Here is an 11,331-nt window from a genome sequence, read left to right as displayed (position 1 = left end):
TGGAAGGTTGTGTCCTTGCAGCAGAAGCTCTGTGCTGTCTGGGTGATGAGCTGTGAGTTGCAGTGCAGTTGTGAGCACAGCCTCTGTGTTTCACTGGGGAGTTTGGGGTTGAGCACACACTCACATTGAACAGTGTTTGCTCACTTGGCAGTGTTGCCAGTCAAGGATCATCCCATCCCAATACTTTCCTCTTATGCTAAAAAATTACTACTAAACAATTCTGCTTTGGACTTTTCCCCTGTAACCAAAATGAATACTTTAAAATCCTTATCAATATAATGAATCTCATTCTCATATAAAGCAGGCTTTTATTAAAAAAACTGTAGTCATATGTATTTTCTTACTCAAGGCTGATGGTTCGGCAAGTACAGACAAGATGAATGTGCTTCATTCTCCCTGGGATTCTGTGTGTTCCTTATTTCTCACAGCTCCTTTGCTTTCAGGATGGACATTGGTTTAATCAGAGCAGTCCTGACAGTCATACTTCATTATTTTTGGAGACATAACCTTGGCTAGTAATTAATTATGTTCTGAATTTCTTACTGAATTCAGGTTCGGAACATGGTAATATATATTCTTATATCACACACTGTTCCTATACCCTAATCAAACATACCTGATTGTCTCTAGAGTTCTGATATTCATGGCAGAATTCTTTGAAGATTTAAGGTTAGGATCCTTGTTAGCTCTTGGACTAATATTATCTCAGAGAACTGCTCAGCAACTTATAATATCAATACTTTCTGTGCTTTTATCCTCACATATTGCATAGGGTAAATATTCTTTTCCTCATCTTTTGTGAGAAAAAACTGAAGAACAGCAGCAATGCTATTTGCAAAAAAAGCAGAACCTTTCTGGCTGTCTCAAGCCAGGAAGTCACACTTAGTCCTTGTTCCCCCCTTTACTTGGTGGAGGAATTCCCTGTGCAGATTGGGCAGTGCTGCAAAAGAAGCAGCACTGACACTGTCCTTGCTTTCTGCTCTTCGTTTAGTCAGGGATTTACCAGTCTGGCAGGAACTGCTTTCCTTCTAACTGTGCAGCTTTCACAGGAGAGTAAATGCCTTTTATTCTTCTGTGGGAGTTTATCTCAGTTTCCAACCCATGAATAAAAACATTAGTTGGGAAAATGAAAGATTTTCTTATCGATAAGCCATGAAAATAAGCTCTTCTTTGATCTTTGCTGGAAAGCACCATATACATAGGTTTCTCTGTTCAGAGAAATAGAAGAATTAAGCATTAAACATCTAGAATATAAAACAAAAGCCGTGACCATTTTTTCTGGGAAACGACGATGTCACATTATGCTTTATCAGTATAATTTAGCTATGCGTTATATAGAAAATAAAACCTTTTAAGGGATTTTGTGAGGAACAATTAAATAGATGAAAAGTGACGTTGTTGAAAATAATCAAAAGAGATTTTTGTCAGTTGTGGGCAGATGCAAAACCTGTTGAAGTCAATGAAAGTGCTCACAGTGATTTCAGCTGTCTCTCCTATCCCCCACAGAAGCCTGAGTGTGCTGCATGGAGGCTGCTGCCCAGCTTCTCTCCACCATGTCACAGAGTAGGTAAATATTTGTAAGCCAGAGCAAGAATCAAAGTAGTTTATAAACCAAGTCTCACTGTCAGTTATGATTTTATGCCAGATTTTGGGTATATTTAGCTGCCTAAAGACCAGCTAAAGAACACCCTGGGCTTTCCCAAATCATGCAAATGCTTTCCCGTGTGATCCAATGGGCAGCAGGTCTGTGCATTGAATGCTGGGGGTACATTCACAACTGGGCTCCTACACAAATGCCAATTTAATTATAAAAAGGATATTTAGGCCTTGAAATCACTGGAGTGCCATTACAGATGCTACCAAGGAAAGCAACTTCTCATACTAGAATATTTTTAGATTATCAGTAACTGCAATATGCAAATTTCAGTCAGACCAGGACCCTGTCAGTTATGAATGGTCAGCAATCATTCTGGAATATATGAATGTAAAGCAACATGACTTATAAGTCATACCCAGCAGAAATTGTTTCTTCTATTTTGTTAAATATAATTATTATCCCAAATGAATTATGCTTTAAGAAGAAGAAAAAATATTTTAAATGGTCTTGGAAAAAGACTGCAGAAAATATTAACAAGATGCTAGTGCCATGAGAAAATAGAAAACTTGCTACTTGAAGCAGAATAAATTGTTTTTCCTTACAATAATTTTGACTCATGATGCTGATGGTAATGGAAATATATCTAAAAAGTGCAACTTAGAAGTTATGTAAATTCAAATTTTAACTTGTCTTGGAAAATGTCCTGGGAAAAGTCTAAATAATGAAATTCTAAATTAAGAAGCAAGCAAAAATGATAATTTTTCTGGGGTGGTATTTGAAGGTTTTCACAAATGCTTCGTTAGCCAAGAACTGAAAATTTGGAATCTGTGAAGTCAGAGTGTGTAATACAATGCTACCATTTGTGGGAACTCTGTGTGTTATCAGATATCCCCAAAAGGCTCCTGGCTATAAAATTTAAAGTTAAATAGAGAGTCAATGTAAAAGCAATTTTATGTTTAAAACTGTGGAATAAAGAACAAAAGCTGTCAAATACCCAAGAAAAATGCAGGTCCTTTTTCACAGTAATTTTTTGGCATATTCTAAGACTTTTGGATGCTGTCTTAAACCCATAATTTGAGATGCAGTCTAATTGTCTATTGTCTTTATCTTTCATTGCAGACTTATGCAACAAGAAGATCTTTGCTTCCAGGCCGTGTGTGGAATTTGCTAGTCAAATTAACAACTCAGGGAACATGAAAGACTCTGTAGAACTGAAATATTCTGTATATCAAGAACACTATTATTAGTAAGCAAAGGTATGTATTTAAGCTTTCTGAAATGACTTTATTCTCCAGAGAAACTGCTTTACAGCAGAAGCCTCATTTTCCAGTTTCTGGATTTAGCTGTGTGCATTTAGTAATTTAGCATAATTAATGCAAGTGTAGCTCACAAAGTTGATGCACTAATAAAATGTCAGGCCTATGGTGAAGGTGTGAAGCTATACACTCATTATAATATTCTCAGATGTCACTGGAAGTACAGTAGTTCACTGAAAAAGCTGATCAATGAAGCAGAGATATCTCAAATATATAATCTGAAAATGAGCCAGCACTAGGGAAGCACTGTAACCCCCAGCTGCCCATAAAGTGGCACCTTGTCTGCATGAAAGGCTAGTTAAAGGGTCAAGTTCTGCGCAGAGTCCTGATGTTACCTGGTAGCATTCCTGAGCAAAACCTGTGTCTGAGCACAGCAGAGTGATTTGGAAAGGGAGGACAAATCACACTGCTAGAGAAAAGCTGTCTTTGGAGCTCAGAGGTAAGGAATGGAACTAATTTATGCTCATTTCTCTTTTATCTTTCTTCTTTCCTTTAGGGAAAGGTAAATGAAAGAAGACCACATTCAGTAAATGTGGAACTAAATAAGCAGTGACTGTTTGGCTGTAAAACTCAATCAATTCTGGTCTTACACTGACTGTGTGTATAAGATATTTTATTGTCTACAGATATTTTTATTGTCAATAGTTTTTATAGAAAAAACTATCTGGTCGAGTTCATTAAAAACAGGTTTAAAGCCTCACAAAAACCTGTTTCTCCCATGCAGAATCTTAAATTAATCTTGAAGGATCCTGCTGAAAATTTGATTTATTTCTTAGCAGCTGAATAGCCATTGACTAGTGGCTGGAAACTCTATGATGAACAGAAAAATGGCTTGGGATAAGAACTGGCTAAAAAATTATAGGGTATGGGGAAACACAAACATCCAAGTCTTTATGAACATCAAAGGAAACAGTTCAGAGTGCCCACAGATAGCTGCGGAGGTGCCAGAGCCTCATGAAGGACCCAGTAACCTCTGTGGGATTTTCTGCTTGAGGAATGGCAAACTGGTGCAAAGTTACCCATAGTCTGAGAGAATTTTGCCTGTGAAAATGGAAAGGTTTTACTGGCACAGAATCTAAACACCAAATCTATAATTTAATCTGACATGTATCTGATTTTCATCCATAATCAAACAGTAGAAATACATGTGTCCTTTGCCTTTCTTTATCCATTATCCATGAGGAAACTGAGGAGGGCCAATCTGACTATGGAGATGGACTTGTAATTAAAGCATGGTGATCTCCACTGTCACTTACTCAATGCAGGCTGGAGGATACAGCTCCTCTAATGCACCACTTTCCTATCCAGGGCACAAGAACAAACACAATATTTGTCTTGAGCAGTGGCTGGCAGCATTGCAGTTTGTGCCTGCACTGCAGTTATCTCTAGACTTTGTCGCAGAAGTGACCTACCTAACATCCCAGACATCCTTTCCTTAGGGGTAGGGTAGAACTGAATGTCTCTGAAATAAAATAATCATGTGCATTATCCAATTCTGCAGGCAGCTGGAGGGAGTAAATTTGTACCTTCCAAAATGTTCTTCTCTATGTAAATTGTTGACTAAACCACTAAAAGCTAAAATGTGATGCAGTTATTGCTTAGCTGGGTGAAGTAACATCATTTCTGAAGTAAAAATGCTTCAGAACAGCAAGTGAAACACTTAGCTAAGATTTTAGAAGAAATGCTTACTTCAAATATAATGTACTTAGAGATTTAGCTAAACTTTGCTTTTTCTTTGTAAAAAATGTTCTAAAATCTTTAATAACTTCAAAGGTTGAGGGCTTCAGTTTTACAGTAGCAAAGTGCTGACTGAGCCTTTCCTCAGAATGAGTTCAAAAGCAAGAGCACAACTTTCTTTGATCAGAGACATCTCCTTAATTTTATTATGGTTCTAGTGAAGTCTGCATTGCCTTGATAGCTGCAGCTGGTAAGTTTTACCCTTCTGTTCCTCCATCATCCTCTACAAAATAATCACTCCACATAAAACTCATAAGGTAATAAATGATCTCCTTCATTGCATGCCTCTGAGTGCTGATTAGAGGATCAAGGTTTCCAGAATACTGTTGGAGAGCCTTCAGTCCTATATATTCTAGCAGAAATCAGGAGAGGAAAACAGCCCTTCTGAGGTGGTGTATACCTGGGTCAACCACTTCACATTTCTGAAACCTACAAACTAGAGAATGAATTGTTGTTTTATTTAATAACTAACAGCTGTGCTCAAGTCTAGCAGGGCAAGGCCATTTTCCCCAACAAAGGGTTTCATTGGCATGGGAAGGGAGAAACTGAACCCTGCTGAGAAAAAGAGAACAGAAGAGTGCTATTGTGCAATTTAATGCCCTTACTGGGACAAAATACCTGCCAAAGGGTTGCTTGCTTTTATAATCCTTAAAAAGCCCACAAAATACTCCACCTTTTATGACTGTGAGTTAGGTAAAAGGAGATGCTGATGAACTATTGATCTCTTTTTTTCAGCAGACCACTTCTTTTCAGGTGAGACTGCGCAGAGTGAATGACTTCAGACAAACCGGACTGGACCTAAATCCTGCCAGCTATGCCAGAGGAGAAAGGATGTGAAGCATCACAGATGCTCACCTAAGTAACAGAGGTCCAAAAGTTTGCACATATTAGCATCTGTCTGGGATGTCACCTGTTCTGAGGCAACAGCCTGGGGTGTCCACAGGGCCCTTGGCAGCACCTTCCCCTGTCCTGTCCTGTCCTGGTGCTGTGTTTGTACCTATCCTGTCTCTACACTATTTCCCACTTGTTTTCATGCCTTCCCTTCTAAATTGTATTCTTTTTATTTTCTTCAGTCATTCTTACTAAACTTTTTTTCCTTCTCCCTGTCACTTTCACATCTTTCTAACTTCTTGTCTTTCCAAACTGTCTCAGCTTTTTTTCTGCTGAATTACACAGCTCATTGTTGTCTTCAGAGCCAAAACTACAAAAACATAGGAGGAGTTTCTCTTTTCTTGTTTCTCAAGTGTGGTGTTAAATTAACCATGGCAATTGTGCAATTGCAGAAAAAAACCCTTTCTTTAATTCAGGCCAGAAATTGCATATTCAAAGCATTTTACTGTCAGGCTGTACCCAAAGTCTCAACTGTTCATGTGGGAACTGGAATTTTGTAAGCTTATATTTTAAACAAATTTGGGAAGATTTTCACACCATGATACTGCAGTGATATTTTCCTTCTGCCACATTTCAATTTCTTACTCTCTAGCTTAAAGGTATCAAAAAATGAAATTGTTTTTTCTTTCCTTTTTTTTTTTTTGAATTGTAGATCATTATACACTTGCATCTTTCTTGAAATTGGCTCATTTGTTTAAATTGATGTTTTCCAAAATCTTTCAGCTTGTGGCAAGCACCCAGCAGCACAGGAAATTCCTCAGAATGGTCAACACTGGCAAAGTTCTAAACAACTAAAAATAGGTCTTATCATGGAAAGCTTTGAATGTGCTGACTGTAAGAGGTACTGTCAGCTCCACATGTAAGAGACAGAACAGAGATCCTGGCTCTCTTTAGAGGTACTTTGGCAAAGACCTGCTCATCTCCTGAGGCAGTTCACATACACTGTTTCTGGGCATGTTTCCAAACAGAAAGTGGAGTAAATGCTGCTCCACAAGCCAGAACAGGATTGAAAAACTGGCTCTGTAGCCCCTTTCTCTCAGAGCAGTAAGCAAAAATGTTAGGGTGAGACTGTGGTTTGTATCCTTCTTACAGATCCCAGAGATTACTGTCTCCAGCTGGTCATCACCACCTCCTTTGGCGTTCACAGTCTTTGTTGATTTGCCAGTTGCAGTAAAAGTGCTTGGTTAGATGAGAAGGCTCACTCTTAAATATGAAGGCAAAAAAAGATCCATCAGAAAGCTGGAGAAAGTTTGGGGCTTTTTTCTGAAAGGAAAATGGCATAGTTAGCATATTGTGGTGCAGAGGCCAATTTACTGCTGGTTTGCTTTAAAGAATTTATTCTTATGGAAATGTTAATGTTACTCAGTTCATCTTCAAGTGCCAATGGATCAAGAACTGTGGTGTTCTTTAGCTCAGCTCTGCTGCATGAGATCAATAGGAGCCAATGGTTTTCTGATTAGCTCTATATTGATTGACCTTAATCTAAGAGTCATGTTCCTCCCTAGTCACAGTAATCCCTCAGGAATGCCATGGCTTACTTGATGATAGATGACATAATAATCTTCATTACATTCTTTTCATTGTTCATTTTGAGCTTTTTCTCCATGCAAGTCATATCTTATCCTTACTGCTTTACTTTGGATTTGGTAGCATCATTATTAAGGTTAGTTAATTAATTTGTAAAACTTTTTGTGTAGATACCTGTAGTTATTACTGCTGTGGAATGAAAAACTGCCAGTTTTTTATTATTCATTATCTCAGTAAATGTAGTTTCTAGAAAGAGAATGTGATGTGCCATTGTGGACAGGGGATGATAGGGTAGGAATATACTTTTGCCTTCTCGAGATAGGTCTAATGAAAAAAAAAATCTCTCAAGCCAAAATCAAACCTGGTTATTCTAGGTCTGTAAAGATGTCAATGACTCAAGGAGCCTTTTTCTTTTGTCATGGAATTTTATCAGCTGACCTGTCCTTATGCATAAAAGATTTTCTATGATCCCTGTTAGCTGTGTAATCCTCACCTAAATCTGAAAGCCAGGGTGGATGCTTTCCTTTCCAACTCCTCTGATGTTTGCAGGAGCACCACAGGCTAAATGAGGCCATCACTAACATTTTTTTGCCCCCATTTATTTCTGTCTCAAGAGACAACTTTGAATAAACTTGTCCAAACCTATTAGCTTTCAGCAGGATTTGCAGAGGTGTAACCGAGGACAGCCTGGCCTGCAGCAGTTTGTGCTCTGCAGGTGACAGCACATGACAAAACACATAACCAACATATAACCTGAACATCTCTGTCTTTTACCAAGCCTTTTGAGTCTTGCAAAATGAAACACTTGTTACTGCTTCAGTACAATTGCACTGTTTTAACACAAGTGGAATAAATATCATCTCACTGTAACCAAAGAGATTCTCTTCCTCTTCTAGATCAATTTCCTGTCTGAAGAAAATGGCTATGTACCAGCTTTGGTGTTTTGGCTAGTGCAGTTTTAAATTCTCCAAGCAACAGGAGATCCACTGATGCTTTTTAAAGACTGTTTCATTTTATTAGCTTCTATTAGGAGAAATTTGCAGCTTCCCTATTTTTTAACTTTACATTAGCAAAACCTGTTCTTGTCACAGGAAGTAATGAACTAAAGAAAGTTCATTCTCTGTTCTCAGCTCCAATTACTGTTAAAGCACAGCAGTTCCTGCGTGCTCACAGGAATCAAATGTCTTTAAGACGTATGGAACACCTACAAAATGTGTTTGTGTTTAATTCCCTATAACCCCATTTAGCTTATTCACTTATAGCACATCTGGCTAGAAACTGGCTTTTGATCCAAGAGTGGCTTAGCAGATTTTGGGACTGCCTAATCAAACGTCTTGGGGTGTTTCAGAATTACCCCATGTGATACAATTATGTTGTAGGAAACTGAATTCATACCTGGGAAATAAAAACTGTTTCAAATACAGTAACTAATTGAGGGCTGCAGGTTTTGATGGGAAAGGAAGGTGGTGGTAATTCGTGCTTGCAGAATCAGCTGTGCTGGAGGAGGGGTTAACACCTTTGTAATTGTGGCAGCTGTGTAGCCAATTCCTGTTAGTTGGGTTTTTTTGTTGTCATCAAGAAGGTTTAAATTGTGCCTGCTGAACTGAAGAGGTCTTTTAGGTGGCTGCCTGGAAGAAATCCATTTAGACATGTCCTAGCTCTACTTCTTCTTTGTTGTTTAAGAACAATACATCAGATAAATTGAAACACGGAGCTGCAGGTAAGACCAAGAATGGTTTTTGTCTTTTGCTATTGTGAGAGGTGATTCATATGTGTGCACATTTAACATTTTGGGGTGGAATCTCTGGAGCTTTGACCAACTGGCAGAAAGCACTGGAAACATGTTGGTCTGGGCCTCCCCAGCTCCCAGCTGGTGTCAGCCTGGGCCCTACTCCCATTCATTTGAGGTTCATCCCAAGGGTAGGAGAGAATGTTGGACACTGGCTCCTTCTGGGTTTTACCTGGCTGAACAGTCCTGATAGCAGCTCAGAGATGGTGCCTAAACCCTGTCAGAGACAGCTACTGGGGTCACCCAAGGGATTGACTGGTTTTGTTGGGGCTGTGTGTGGCTTTTGGCATTTGCTTCCCTTGGTGTGGAAAAGTGCTGTGGGTGTGTTCTGCTGCTGTGTCTTTCTTGGTCTGTCTGCAGGGAGGCTGAGATAGGGCTTAACCCTAGAGCTGAGGTGAATCTTATTACTGAGGTCTACATTAATCTCTCTGACAAGTGTGCTGTACACCTCAGTGCGTTTCTACTGGATCCAAATAAATTATTTTTCCTATGGACAGTAATCTGCTTTAAATATAGCAAGTACCCACACAGCACCTGAAAACACAAGCAGGAAATTATGCCAGTGTGCTTCAGCTATATATTAGTGGGATAGTTCTAAACAAAAAAGCTAGCTCAGCAAATAGGAAAGAAATGATCTTTTGTCAATCTTGTAGTGGATCTGTCTACCCTTAGTCTATGTGTAAGGTTGTGTAAATAATAAATCAGGAGCAAGTGAATTGCATGAAGGCAGAAAGCCAGTCAATCATTTCTAATCATCTCATTATGCTTAACAATATCTTTAGAAACTGCTTCTATTATGATGGGGATGAAGGGAAACTTCCTAGCAGTTACCAGCTTCTGTGCTTTTAGAGGTCTATTAAGATGATACTAGATCTGGAAGATAAATAGCTAACTTAAAAAAAGATATTTGAAGTTGTTTGTTTTTTGTTAAGGGAATGAGTAAATGTGATAAACATGGTTGTTGGTTTGAGAGTGATTTGGGAACAAAGCATTTGGTAGTATTTGTTAGGCTTCACAGAAGCAGAAAATCAATTTGCCTCCTGCAAGGGTGGTTGTTATCTCTGGTGTGCATACTTACTGCCCACGTCAGCCCATCATTTCTGAGGCCTCTTGGTTAAAGATACTATCATCTTTAATGAAATTTAGCTCATTTCTTTAAATGATGTCAAAGTCAATTACTATTTAAAATACACAATAGATGCAGTCCTGTTTTGCAGTAAAGAAGATTGATCTCATTCCACCAGTTTAAAATATCTACCAGCAAGCATATTTTATGTGTAGAAGAACATAGATCAGTAACTTCAAAAGGCAATGTTCCTTTTTGCTTTTCCTAAGTCTCCTTCCTGAGATCTGATCTTGGCTGGTTACTGTGCTGCCTGTATGTTGATTGTTCAACTGGAGGACACATTGGGTGTGGAACTACTTGTAAGTTAAATTATGAAATATAAAGAGAAATTGATCTGTGTAAAAGTATTTTCTTCCTTGCTGTTGCTGGGATTGTGTACTATTGTATGAGACTGAGGTCAAACCATAGTGCCATATGAGTATAGAACTTTTAAAAGAAAAATAAACAAATTCAGAATGACAATTTAACTGAAATATTTATTATTAGTGTGAAAAAAAGATAACTGTTTTGCCTTGCCTGCTGATCTTACAGAATATTTCACAATTTCCTATTAATCCATTTTCTCTTCAAAACTATGCCTGATGAAGCTTACAGGAATCCCATGAGATATGTTATTGGAGAACATAATACTCCATTCTTTTTTTCAGACTTCAGTTTGTCTAATATCAGGTACCAAGTTTCTGGTTTATTTCAGGTAATGCAGAAATGAAGGGAGAAATAAGAAAATGGCCCTCCTGCATATCAAAGTAACTTAAAGTATGACAGAATAAATCTGTATTTAAAGACTTTGATGATTGACCCTCTTTATAACGTGTGACAGCTTAATCTCACAAGCTATTTGTGCAATGACTTCACTAGTTTCTAGTTTGGCAAAATACCCTGAAGACACATCACTTAAAATTTGCAGTAAGAGTTGAGTCAGCAGCTGTCTAGCTTGAAAAGAAGAGTCAACAGTTCAGCATATTTTCATCAACAAGAACAAACTTTGAAGGAATATCACGATCTTCTAAGAATTATTTATTTGCCCAAATCAATTAGCCCCTTTCACCTTTCGCTTTCCTCTGTCACACCTCTTAGCATGGATGTGTTGTGGAGCCAGGCACTGTGTGCCAGCTCCATGTCTGTGCTGCACTGGTGCAGTTCTGTACCAGCAAGGGATGCCCCTTGACATCATTCCAATTAAAAACAAACAAAAAAAAAAGTACTGGCAGTGAGATTCTGGAGATGGCTGATGAGTTTTCCAGTACTAATTTTGACTTCTCAGAATTTGATAACTCACTGGCTGAGTGGGAGAAATGAATATTGCAGTAAATTCTTGGTTAAGCATATGTTTGTATAAAAGCTTTTG

The 11,331-nt window shown here is 38.3% G+C and overlaps 1 long non-coding RNA gene across 1 annotated transcript in view; it reads left to right on the top strand.

Moving 5' to 3' along the window:
• The first annotated feature begins 8,448 nt into the window (after positions 1-8,448).
• Positions 8,449-11,331, top strand: part of LOC135278905 (uncharacterized) — a 72,307-nt gene continuing 69,424 nt past the window's right edge. The window contains exon 1 of the long non-coding RNA XR_010346289.1: positions 8,449-8,788. This is a non-coding gene — a long non-coding RNA (uncharacterized LOC135278905). The remainder of the gene's footprint in view (positions 8,789-11,331) is intronic.

Source organism: Passer domesticus, chromosome 11 (genome assembly GCF_036417665.1).
Source record: "Passer domesticus isolate bPasDom1 chromosome 11, bPasDom1.hap1, whole genome shotgun sequence".
Classification (NCBI taxonomy): domain Eukaryota; kingdom Metazoa; phylum Chordata; class Aves; order Passeriformes; family Passeridae; genus Passer; species Passer domesticus.
Note: the sequence above shows the minus strand (reverse complement) of the source record. Positions and strands in the feature narration are given on the sequence as shown.